This window comes from Hylobates moloch, unplaced genomic scaffold (assembly GCF_009828535.3).
Source record: "Hylobates moloch isolate HMO894 unplaced genomic scaffold, HMol_V3 SCAFFOLD_2, whole genome shotgun sequence".
Taxonomy (NCBI): Eukaryota; Metazoa; Chordata; class Mammalia; order Primates; family Hylobatidae; genus Hylobates; species Hylobates moloch.
The window spans coordinates 32,289,525-32,301,771 of record NW_026652277.1 but is presented as its reverse complement, the minus strand read 5'-3'; positions in this window follow the sequence as shown (position 1 = coordinate 32,301,771).

Sequence of the window (12,247 nt, the reverse complement as noted above, 5' to 3'; positions counted from 1 at the left end):
AACTAAAAAACACTGTTGAAAGAAATCATAGATGACACAAACAAATGGAAACACATCCTATGCTCATGGATGGGTAGAATCAATATTATGAAAATGACCATACTGCCAAAAGCAATCTACAAATTCATTGCAATCCCCATCAAGATACCACCATCATTCTTCACAGAATTAGAGCAAACAATTCTAAAATTCATATGGAACCAAGAAAGAGCCCACATAACCAAAGCAAGACTAAGCAAAAAGAACAAATCTGGAGGTATCACATGACCTGATTTCAAACTATACTATAAGGCCACAGTCACCAAAACACCATGGTACTGGTATAAAAATAGGCACATAGACCAATGGAACAGAATAGAGAACTCCAAAATAAGCCCAAATACTTACAGCTAACTGATCTTCAACAAAGCAAACAAAAACATAAAGTGGGGAAAAGACACCCTTTTCAACAAATGGTGCTGGGATAATTGACTAGTCACATGTAGGAGAATGAAACTGGATCCTCATCTCCCACCTTATACAAAAATCAACTCAAGATAGATTAAAGATTTAAACCTAAGACCTGAAACTATAAACATTTTGGAAGGCAACATTGGAAAAACCCTTCTAGACATTGGCTTAGGCAAGGATTTCATGACCAAAAACTCAAAAGCAATTGCAATAAAAACAAAGATAAATAGCTCGGACATGATTAAACTAAAGAGCTTTTGCATGGCAAAGGAAACAGTCAGTAGAGTAAACAGACAACCCACAGAATGGGAGAAATCTTCACATCTATACCTCTGACAAAGGACTAATATCCAGAATCTATGACAAACTCAAATCAATACCAAAAAACCCAAACAATTCCATCAAAAAATGGGCTAAAGACATGAATAGACAACCCTCAAAAAATCATAATCAAAAAATAAAAAACCAGCAGATGTTGGCATGGATGCAGTGATCAGGGAACACTTTACACTGCTGGTTGGAAGGTAAACTAGAACAGCCACTATGGAAAACAGTGTGGAGATTCCTTAAAGAACTAAAAGTAGAACTACCATTTTATCCAGCAATCCCTACTGGATATCTACACAGAGGAAAAGAAGTCATTATATGAAAAAGAAACTTGCACATGCATGTTTATAGCAGCACAATTCAGAACTGCAAAATCTTGGAACCAACCCAAATGTCCATCAATCAACTAGTGCATAAACTGTTCTATACATACAGATAGATAGATAGATAGATAGATAGATAGATAGAAAAATAGATAGATATGTGTATATATCTATATATCTATATATGTGTATATATATATATTCAGAACTGCAAAATCATGGAACCAACCCAAATGCCCATCAATCAAGTAGTGGATAAAGAAATGTATATTATATATAATATATATGATGGAATACTACTTAGCCATTAAAAGCAATGAGTTAACAGCTTTTTCAACAATCTAGATGAGATTGGAGACTATTTTTCTAAGTGAAGTAACTCAGGAATGGAAAACCAAGCATCGTATGTTCTCACTGATATGTGGGAACTAAGCTATGAGGACACAAAGGCATAAGAATGATACAATGGACTTCAGGGACTTGGGAGGAAGAGTAGGAGTGGGGCGAAGGATAAAAGACTAAAAATATGGTGCAGTGTATACTGCTCGGGTGATGGGTGCACCAAAATCTCACAAATCACCACTAAAGAATTTACCCATGTAACCTAATACCACCTGTACCCCAATAACTCATGGAAAAATTTTAAAAATAATTAAAAAGAAAAAATAGGCAAACACATCTCTTTTTACTGTTAATTTGCTTTAAAAGAAAAAGAAAAGAAAAGAGAGACGTGAAGCCTTGAGATAGGTCCCGACAAAGAATTTCTCAGGGAATATTTGGAGGAGATTGGAGAAAGGTGGGTGTGGTATATGAATAAAATGAATGAGACAGGAAGGGGAGATTTCAGAACATGTCGCTGTGGTCTGAAAACTCCTTATATGTTGACAAATTCATTTAAAAGAAGAGAAATTGCAAGATATAATTTGCGATGACTTTTTGGTTGTCTAACTGTGCACCCAAATTGGGCAACTGTCATGAATTTACTTCTATTAATTATGATGTGCACCCTGACAAGAGTCACAGATTTAATGCAAATACAGATGATTGAATACAGAATACATAAATGAAATGGGGACACAAACGATTGAGTACAGAATATGTAACTGAGTGAACAAATAAGTAAATGAATGAGTAAGAGCCTGACCAACATCATTATACAGATTAAAGGTATTTTATGTCTTCATAGAGTTTAGTGCAGGTTGTCCATGGGTAAGGGAGTATAATCAAAGATTTCTTTAGCATTTGATTTGGAAGAGGTGATTTTGATTAAAAAATTTTTAAGATCAGCTGATATTTATTTAAAAATAGTAAAGGTATGTCAATAGCACTATATCCTGATGAACCTACTGGAGTAAATTTATGTAATTGCTTGTCAAAGCACTAAAAAAAATTTGATAAAATTACTTAATGTTTTACAATTAAATTGTATTTCCAAATATAATGATTTCCACTTTAATGTAGTTGGTATGGAGCTTTGTGAGTGTGTGCTTCTTTTATTATAGACAATGTTCAGCTCCTTTTTATTTGCCTCCTAGTTATAATAGTAAAACTCATATTAACTTAGTGAAGAATGATTGTTTTTTCATTTGCTCTAGCAGATTTATCCGGTCACCAAGTAACTATTTAAATAAACGCTGCAAGATTGAGGATTTCAAGACATGGTCTTGATTTTCACGTCATTATCAATAGATTTGTCATTGTCACAAATTTATTTCTGTTCACTATGATGTGAGCAATTTTATCAGGAAAGAGCCTCAAGGAAGCATTAATAGTGTAAGAGCAAGAGAATGATGATGCCATTTGGCTCACAGGCAGTTCCTCTTCATAAATTTTCAACATGATGAGCAGTTGGTATAAGTTGAAAAGAACCTTACTTTAACTATATTCTTGATAATTATGCAATAGCTTGATCAGTATTGATAACAAGCAGAAATACCTGCTAGGTCTATGTGCAACATATTAGATTTATTTATTTATTTCAACTATTATTTTATATTCAGGGAATACATGTACAGGTTCGTTACCTGAATATATTGTGTGATGCTGAGGTTTGAGGTATGGATGATTTAAAAGCCCCCTTTTTTTTTTTTTTTTTTTTTTTTTGAGAAGAAAGCTAGAGAGTGGAAATATCTAGCAGGGCAAGTGATTTATCTTCTAAGGTCGTTCTTCTTTATAATGATGACGTAGGTAACACTTTTTTAAAGGAATTAATTGGATATTTTGTCAAATATTTGAGTCTGTCACTAAGGACTGGTTCTGAACTATATGATATTTTAAAGTACTGCTCCATTTCCCTCCCCCAGTCCTTATCCTTGTGGGGTACTGGAGTTACTAAATCCCAGGATTGGAGTCCCTACAGTACCTAGACTTGTGCTGTTCAATGTGATAGCTGTTAAATATGGTGGTTATGAAATATTTGAAATGTGGCTAGTCTGAATTGATTGCAAGTGTAAAATGCTTGCCTGATTTCAAAAACAGTTTGACAAAAAAAAACTTTTTCATTGTCTTAAAAATATTTGTATATTTATATATAACTTGGAATAATAGCATTTTGATATATTTGGTGAAAACAAATTTCATATTCATAGTTTTTGATGTAGCTACTAGTGAATTTTAAGTTTTACATGTGGCTTACATTTATTTCTATTGAATATCATTGCTTTAGACTATAAAGAAGTTGTTGTAGGATTCTGGAGTCTAGTGATATAATTTGTCTAGATGCCAGTGGACACTTGAGACTTAACAACTTTATAGCCCAGAACAATCTAATAACAAATTCCTCCATAGAGGTGCCTATTAAATTCCCTTTATTCTCCTCTCAAGAAGCTAAGTTGATAACAGGTGATAAGCTAAGAGCTATAGGTTGATAAGCTATGTTGATAAGAGAATTTGCTTTTAAGTCTTTGGTGACTGAATGATTTCTGGTTGACATGATGAGGAGTTTTGGGAATCCATCAATCAAGATTACATTCCAGGTGAGGATAGAAGGCTATCTGACCATTAAAGTTTAAAGAAAGCCAAAATTTCAGACTCTTACGGAAATGGCTTTGAGTCAGAAGTCAGAGACCTGGGTGAGATCACTTGGTTGGCTACGTACAAACTGTGTGCATGTTTTCCACTGAAAAATTATGTTTCTGGGAGCTAACAATGTGTTACCATAACTGTAAAAAAGGAGAAATTAATAATTGCAACACAACCTATGCACAGGGTTACTGTGACAAATAGAATCATAATTCTATGACTGCAACTCATAATTACTCATAATTGTCAGAGTATTCAATAAATTATTTTGTAAAGCCTTATGTATATAAGGTGCTGTGATTTTATTACCTTTCAATCAATATACAGACAGTGAAATACAATGTATATCTGTTTTATTATTTTTTCAAAGAGAAAATATATATGCAGTATTTTTTATAATAGAGTATATAATGCCACTTGCCAAGCCTAAACTAAACTGAGATTTACTTTTACCCTCTGCTCCTGAATGCTAGCCAGAGATAAGAACCGTTAACCATTTCTGTTTTCAGTCCTTCCAGGATTCATCATTACAATTTTAAATAATAAGCATGTACTTTTTCCTATAACAGCTTTACACAGCGGCTAATAACCCCCTGCTGTGAACAAAAAACAGTTTAGCTCACTAACATTACTTCACACTTTCCCTCCTCTTGCCTCCCAAGTTATAGAACTTATATTAGTATTTAATGCTCATATTGCTTATCTTTTAAATTTTAAATAATATAATTAAATCTTTCTCCTTTTCATTAACTCAGGCAGTATTTTATGGTTGCTTTTTCTGTAAAATAAAGACATTAATGTCTCTACTGTGTCTTGCAACTCTCTTTGTCCTCATCTCATAACTCCTTTGGACCATGCCATTATTTTATATCCCCAGTGTTTATAATATTTTAGGCTCAACTTTAAATTCTGTCTACAGGCTTATTCAAAAATTGAGAATCTATACATCTTCCATTATTAAGATTAGATTTTAAAGTATTCATTGAAGAACCTCGTAGTAAGATTCGGTTTCTCATAGTCTTTGGACAATTCTGTTGAGGCTTTCTTCTTGTGGACTTGACAAACCATGCCTAGGTATGGTACAGCAAGTCTCGTGTTATCCTACACCAACACATAATTTGTGATTAAGATGATAACGATAGTACAAGATGCACTTTTGTTATCACAGCTTTCACTTTCGTGAGAATTTTTGCCTACATGTAACTTAGTAATGTCTTTTAGTAAAGAGTGGAAATCTGCCTCCCAATACCCATAATAGAAAAGTACAGATTGTAATTGGTTTTTGTTGCTGTCAGTAATATTGGAGTAATATAAGTAGGCAGGTCACCATGATGGTTAGATGTAGTGACTAACCCTGTATGAATTAATTTTTTAAATACATCCCTCTTAAAAAGGGGCAGAGTGGGTTGTTAGAAAATAACCCAGGCCTTTAATATAAAGGAGACTAAGCTGACTGAAGTTTGAGAATCCAGTGTAGATAATAGTGGATTATTAAATAATATTAAGTTCGGTAGCAAATAAAGGGATTTTTCCAGAAATCTTTAGAATAATGTTTGTATCTTAAGGTGTAGAACTTTTACTGACTTAGCAAAACACATTTTTAATTATTTGGGCTCAGCTAGAAGAGAGTCTTCCTTGGTCTTTGGTTAAAGAGTATCTCCTAAAATAGACTTAGAGAAGGAAATATAAACCTCTGTCATTAAATTGTCCACTTAAGGATGCTATTTTAAGTGTCAATATTGCATTCACTCTTTGTGAAATATTGACTGTATTTTTCCTCCGTTCATTCATTAAACAAACAAAATAAAAAAGATCTGTTTCATCTTTCTTCTGTTTCTTGTTTTTGTAAGACACTACCAAGCTGAAATACATTTATAGTTTCTTCAATGCCTACAGGAAAATAGCACAAACTTTTCCAGGATGGGATTTCTTTTTATGCTTCAACATTATGTACCTAATTACATGTCTATGTTAGCTCTCTGCCACATTTAATTTTGTTTTGTTTTGATGTTATTATTTTGTATGTTTGGCCTATATGCTATAAATTGTGTTAAATAATTTGCATGCATTATTTTACTCAAGCTTCTCAAAACTTTAATATTGACATTTTAGAATTAAGATAATAACTGATGGAACCTAGACATGAGCTCATGTCTAATGACTGAGCTCATCATTTATTCTACTGTTATGCAGTGTACTGTATGTAGCTTGAAGTATGAACAATGCCATATAACTTTAAGTTTTCCATTTAATCACATAATTTCACCTGCTCATATTAGTGGTAAGTCAAAAAACACTCTCCTCCTTAAGTTATATTACTTATCTTCTATACTACAGAACAAGCTTTTGGAAGTAGTCATCATTTAGGATGTCTTTTTGTAACTTCTGCACATAAAATAATACCTTGAACTAGTAGGAGGTAATAAAACTTTATTGATGATGATGTGATGATAAAGTTAACTATTAGCATTTGATATTAATAGATGATTTCAATTTCCATTTTCTTCCCACACACATTTCTTAAAACTTCAAACTTTCAAAGCTTCCCACACTTCTCTATCCAGATAGTTTGACTTCAATTCCATATTTCAAACTCTGAACCTCCACAGAGTGGGAAGCTTAGCTATCAGCACTTTAGAGTTACTGTTCTTTTTTTGAAGTATAGATTTATGTCAATCCTAAGGAGTGTGTCATATCACAGTAACAGGATGGAGCTAAGACTTAGCACATATTTCTAAGACACCAAATTGAAGTTCAATACATTTCTGAACCACAATTCTTAGATAATAGAGGTATTAATTAAAACCTGCCTCTTGTAGCGTGAATACCACAAACAGTGGCGCTGAACTCAGCAGATAAGTGGGCTTTACTGCAAAGCCAGAGAAAACCTCAGTAGTGCCTCCTCCTAACCTGTCAGATCATCTAAGCTGTTTGACACAATTAAATGACATTGCAGTGGGAACACTAATACAGTGGCTAACAGTTTGTTTTAAATGCTTTCATTTGCTTTTGTTTTAGTTTCAAGCAAAATATTGTAAATTTTGCATGGTGGTTACATTAATAATTTAAATGCACAGAGCATCAGCAGCAGCAGTTTTTTTTGCTAATATATTGCCAGCACACCAAAGAAGCTCTATCCTTTATCATAACACACACACAAGCATTATTCTAAAGATTTCTAGAAAAATTCCTTTATTTGCTACCGAACACACACACACATACACACACACACACAGATTTGGTTTATGTTTCTGAACAAGGGGACTTGCAGATATCTACAAACACCTGATACTGGAAAAGACCAATCAAGACCTGACACTAAAGTTAAATGCATAAGTAAGGTTTTGTACTTAAAAACATTGCAAACATTATCTTGTATTAAGTGTGCTTAAGCTGAGATGTTTCAGGTTGACATTTGGCTAACAAATTGAACATATTCTAGAAATCAAATCTGTAGTTAAAAAATTATTTTCTCGAATTACTCATCCTTATTGTCTTCCTCTTCATTATCAAAACATATCTCTAAACACCAGTGATATTCAAAATACCTAATCATAGGTGTGACATGGACGGTTGACTTATCAAAACATATGCTTTTACTGTTGTCAGGCATGAACCCTTTAGGTGCTGGATTCTGGAGAAATCTGAGGGTCTCAGGGTGGGGATGAGGAGGGCATCTGGGGAAGGAGTGGGCCCAGGATAGCAGTTATTTGTGAATAACTACTGATACATTTCTGTAGCACTTTTCACTAAAGCATTTCTATATTTTAAGTCTCAGACAAATGTCAACCTTGCTAAAAGCTCATTTATATTAATAGGTGGTACTAGAATTATGGTGCTTAGAAATTTAGATGGCTCTAATCTAGTGATAGAATAGAAGGGTTTAGAAATTTTCCCAGCTATTGGAAAGGAGTCTCAGGCTTGACAATTAATGTGGAATGTAAGCGTGAATATTTCTAGCCCTTCTAGTCACTAGAATAAATGAGAGAAAACATTAATATTTTTATGTCCCCACTACTTCATAATCTCATTTAATTGTCTCAATGACCCTGTAGGAAAGTATAATCCTTTGTGAGGTGCTGCCATTAACAAAGTATCACAGACTGGGTGGATTAAACAATAGACATTTAGGGTGGGTGCTGTGGCTCACGCCTGTACTTCCAGCGCTTTGGGAGGCTAAGGTGGGCGGATCATCTGAGGTCAGGAGTTCGAGACCAGCCTGGCCAACATGGGGAAACCTCGTCTCTACTAAAAATACAACAAATAGCCGGGCGTGGTGGTGCACGCCTGGAATTCCAGCTGCTAGGGAGGCTGAGGCAAGAGAATTGCTTGAACCCAGGAGGCAAAGGTTGCAGTGAGCCAAGATTGCACCACTGTGCTCCAGCCTGGGTGACAGAGCAAGACTCCACCTTAGGCAAAAAAAAAAAAAGACATTTATTTCCTCAAAATCCAAAATCAAGGCATCAGCAGGGTTGGTTTCATTCTGTGGTCTTTTTCCTTGGCTTGTAGGTGGCCACTGTGGATGTCTTCAAGTGGCCTTCTCTGTATGTGTTTGTGTGTGTGAGTGTGTATGTGTGTCTGTGTTCAAACCTCCTTGTCTTATAAAGACATCAGTCATGTTGGATTACCACTCCCTCTAATTATCTCATTTAGCCTTAGTTATCCCTTTAAAGATCTTATCTCTGCAGTCACATTCTGAGGTAATGGGAGGACACAATTTGGCCCATAACAGAAAGTTAGTAATATCTTTCCCCCTTTGTGAGTTTCTAAAAATATTTTTTAAAGTCAATTCTGTTAAACTATATCTTACATACAAAAACATACTTAGTTTATGTGTATAGCTTGAGTTTTGGCAAATATATACACCCATGTAACCAACACCAAAATCAAACTACGGAATATTTTATCATACCAAATAGTCCCTTGTGCTTCTTTCCTGGCAGTTCTCCATCCCTGAGCTCTGGGCAGCCAGTGGTGTCATTTCTTTTCTGTGGCCCAGGCTGGAGTGCAGTGGCGCAATCTCGGCTCATTGCAAGCTCCGCCTCCCGGGTTCACGCCATTCTCCTGCCTCAGCCTCCCGAGTAGCTGGGACTACAGGCGCCTGCCACCACGCCCGGCTAATTTTTTGTGTTTTTAGTAGAGACGGGGTTTCACCGTGGTCTCGATCTCCTGACCTCGTGATCCGCCCGCCTTGGCCTCCCTCATTTCTTTTCTAGCATTTCATATCATGAAGCCATGAAGTGTGTGCTCCACTGTGTCTAGCTACTTTTGTGCAGCACAATGCATAATGTTTTTGAGATGCAGCCATTTAACAGGGTATATCAATAGTTTTATTTATTGCTGAGTGGTATTCAGTTGTATGGCTATACCACAATTTGTTTACTGTTTACAGCTTTAGGCTGGTATGAATAGAGCTACTATGAACATTTGATTATTGGTCTTTGTATAGACAGGACAAATGTATTTATTTTTCTTGGGTAAATATATAAAAGTAGCAATGCTGTATCATATGAGACCTATATGTTTAACTTCTAAAGAAACTGCCAAATTGTTTTCCACATGGTTGTGCAAGTTTACATTCCCACTAGCAACGCAGGAGAGTTCTAGTTTCTCTATATTCCCACCAACACTTGGCATCAGTGGCCTTTATAATTTTAGTCATGCCTGTGGATATGTCGTGGTAGCTAACTGTGGTTTTACATTTTCACTTTCCTGATGACTAAGTGATATTGAGTGTCTTTTCATGTGTATGTTGGAAAGTCATACATCTTCTTTTGTGAATTATCTGTTCAAATATTTCCCCCATTTTTTAGTGAATTGTCTTCTTATTTTTAAATTTTTGCACTCCTTACATATTCTAGATACAAGCCATTTGTCATATACATATATATATATAATATAAATCATCTATTCTTTGACTTGTATTTTTCAGTTTATTAATTCCCATTTAAAAAGCAGGAATTTTTAGTTCTGGTAAAATTCAATTTATCATTTTGTTTTAATTTTTTTTGTATCTTATCTGGGAAATCTTTACTGATTCTAAGGAAGGCAAAAGTCATAGATTTGAATTTAAGTTTATGACAGACACATCTTGAGTTATATTTGTGTGTGGTGTGAGCTAAGTGTTGAACTTTTTTTGTTTTTGTTTTTTGTACTTGGGTGTCCTGTTGTACTGAGCCATTTATTAAAAAGACTTCATTTCCCTCAGTGAATTACTATGGCACACTTGTAAAAAAAAATCAATTGACCGTAAATGTGTGTGTATATGGGAGAAAAGCACTTATTTCTGGAATCTCCATTTTGTTCCATCAGTTAAATTCTATTCCTAAGTCAGCACCACGTTGTCTTGATTACTGTAGCTTTATATTAAGTCTCTAAATCTAGTAGCATGTCCTCTAACCTTTTGCTTTAAGAAAACGTTTTAGCTATTCTAAGTACTTTGCATTTCCATATAAACTTAAGAACTATCTTATCAATTTTTATAAAAAAGGATAGCTGAATTTGGATGGGAATTGTGGTGGATCTATATATCAATTTAAATGCGAGTGACATCTGAATAATATTGAGTCTTTTAGTCCATGAGCCAGTGTTCTTTAATTTCTCTCAGAAGTTAGACAGTTTTAAGGGTATAAGAAATGCATATATTTTGAAAAATTTATCCCTAAGAATTTTATATTTGTCGACATTATTCTAAGTAGTACTTTTTAACATTTTCGATTTTCATTTTTTTGTTACTAGCAAAAGATATCAGTTGATTTTGCGTATCAATCTTGTATCTTGCAACTATAACACATTCAGTTATTAATTCTAGTAGCTTTTTTTTTGTAAACATCAGGATTTACGTATGATCTTATCATCTTCCTTTCCAATCTATATGTTTTTTTCTTGCATTATTGCATTTGCTATAACTACTCTGCCACTACGCCAGAACAATGTTGAATATAATAGATAAAAGTGAATATGCTTATTTTGTTTCTAATTTTAGAATTTAGCATTTAGATTTAGATTTTAGCATTTAGATTTTTACCATTTATGTAAGAGTTAGCTGTGAGTTTTTCATAAATGTCCTTTATCAGATTGAGGAAGTTCTCTTTTAATCTTAGTGTAATGAGAGGTTTTATCGTAAATAAATATTAATTTTGTCAAATGCTTTCTCTGCATCTGTTGAGATAAGCATACAGTTTTTCTCCTTTATTCTGTTAATATGTTGAATCACAATCCCAATAATAGATTTTCAAATATTATACAACTTGTATTCCTGGATTAAATCTCACTTATTACTTTTTAATTTGATAGATTTGATTTGCTAACATTTAGCAAATAGTTTTGATGTTTTTGTACATGAGGGCTATTAGTCTGTAGGTTTTCTTTTGTAATATCTTTGACTGGTTTTATTATGAAGTAATAGCAACATCATGGAATTTATTGTAAAGTACTCATACTTTCTATCACTCTGACTTAGTCTATTGTCATTAATACATTTTTCTCAGGGTTTATGGTTCACAATTTACTTCTCTGGAGCATGTATATAATTTTGGATTAAATGGTGGATATTTAGACTTTCATATTGAGTTGTTGTTATGTGCCATTTTGTTGTCTTTACAAAAGATTGTTAGACTTTGTTCTGGAAGCCTGTTAAATATTTTGTGGATTAGCTTAATTCTTGCAAGGCTACTTTTAAGCTATGTTAGGGCTTACCTACAGTTGTGTATACTCTAGGGGTGTTTTAGAACAACCACTAAGATGTGACCATTCCCAGGACATTAAGAAAGGTGATCGGTGAGGATTTTTGAATATGGTTGACCAGACCTTGAATGTTTCTCTGCTCCATATAAGATCTAGAAATTTTCAGCATACAACTACTTAGTTGCTCTTTCCCGGTTGTTCTTTTCCTGGCCTCATGGAGTTTTACTCTAAGTGTGTTCACGCCTTCCTATCTCATTATTATCAGATACAAGGTCAACTTTGCAGTTTTTTTTTGTTTTGTTTTGTTTTTTTTGAGTCTTTCTCTGTGTAGCTCCCTCCTCCCTGGTTCCATTCTCCACAAATTCCAGCCACTTTTGTTTCCTGGTTCCAATCGCTGTCATCTCAGGTTCTAATTAGGGATCTTCTGCTATACAGCCAGT